At 54.4% G+C, this 1,450-nt stretch overlaps 1 pseudogene; it reads right to left on the bottom strand.

Annotated features, from left to right (window-relative positions):
- Positions 1-251: 251 nt before the first annotated feature.
- LOC125999453 (BTB/POZ domain-containing adapter for CUL3-mediated RhoA degradation protein 3-like) lies at positions 252-1,233 on the bottom strand (annotated as a pseudogene).
- Between the last annotated feature and the right edge of the window lie 217 nt (positions 1,234-1,450).

The raw sequence follows: 1,450 nt of genomic DNA, 5'->3' as shown, positions 1-1,450 counted from the left end.
CCCCAACATGCACCATCACCCACGGAGGTCGACACAGGCTTACACTGTGTCCCACCCTAGCATCCTTGTCCTGGGAGAAAGACAGGAGCCTAGCCCCACTGGAGAGCTGCTCATGTGCCTACAGACAATCCACCTTGTCAGGAAGTAGCAGAAGAACCGTTTGGCTCGTTATCAGGGTCTCTGGGGCTCCGGGTGCTGGCAAGGACCAAATGCAGTGAGGCAGGAGGCAGGAGGGTGTGGTGGGCCGGGCAAGGCAGGACCAGCTGCTCACTGGTGCAAGTGGGCCCAGTCATCGGGTCGCTTGATGTGGATCCTCCAGACCTGCTCGATCTGCTCCCACTCTGGCTCCTCATCTTCGTCATGGTCGTGGGAATGCCCAGCTGATCCGCCCGTAGCTTCCAGCAGTGTGTTATCAGGCCCTCGGCCTTCCTGGACCACATAGAGCAAAATATTCACTGTCTCCTTATAGATCCTGGCTTTCGGGAACTCAACCTTAGTCTGCTTCTTCTTGGTGGCATAGACGATGGAGGTGCAGCAGACCTCGGCGATCTAATGACCCTGGCATAAAGGAGTAGCAGCAGATCTCGTCCCCAATGATGTCCTTGATGAACAGGACCTGCCCATTGAAGCGCAGGGGCAGCTTCTCAAACAGCTCTATGTTCTTCAACATGTAGTCATCTGAGTTGCTGGTATATGCGTATTTGTTGTTACTCCTGTTGTACAGCAGCTTCATGGCCGGCTTATTTGAAGTTGCTATAAGTTTCTGCTCTACTTTGGACGAGGTGATCACGGGGACATTGCAAAAAGGCTTGTAAGTATCTTTGTTCTGTTGCAGTGCTGCCTGGCACTCTTCAACCAGGCCCTGCACCAGGTAGTACTTGGCTTCTGCCAGCAGCTCCTCAATCTCCCGGAGGCTCTCAGGCAAGGGCACAGCATCATCTGGAAGGTAGTTAAGGATGGTCCCAAAGTGCTTCCCGCATCAGTCAATGAGGATCCAGCTCTCGCTGTCCATGAGCACCTCCATGCGGCTGCTGAACTTGGCCTTGAGCATGGTGTCCTGCTTGGTGAGCATCTGCATGGTCGTGTAGTAGAGCGCCCCACCCACGTTCAGCTTCATGTACTTGGAGCTGGAGCTGGCGCCCTTGAAGGAGGTGGTGCAGGTCGCTGCTGCCGGCACCGCTGAGCTCACCACACTTTCTCCTGACATTTCTTCCATGAAAAGCCACCGATGCAGGAGCCACGAGACCGGCCAGCGAGGCAGGAAGTTCCGAGTCGGCAGAGGTGAGCCTTTTTTCCTTTTTTAAGTATAATTTCACTTGGGGCAGGAGAAATAGCATGGAGGTAGGGTGTTTGCCTTGTATGCAGTAGGATGGTGGTTCGAATCCCAGCATCCCATATTGTTCCTCGAGCCTGCCAGGTGCGATTTCTGAGAGTACAGGCAGGAGTAACC

Source organism: Suncus etruscus, chromosome X, assembly GCF_024139225.1.
Source record: "Suncus etruscus isolate mSunEtr1 chromosome X, mSunEtr1.pri.cur, whole genome shotgun sequence".
In the NCBI taxonomy this organism is placed as follows: Eukaryota; Metazoa; Chordata; class Mammalia; order Eulipotyphla; family Soricidae; genus Suncus; species Suncus etruscus.
This window is presented reverse-complemented; position numbering and strand designations above follow the sequence as displayed.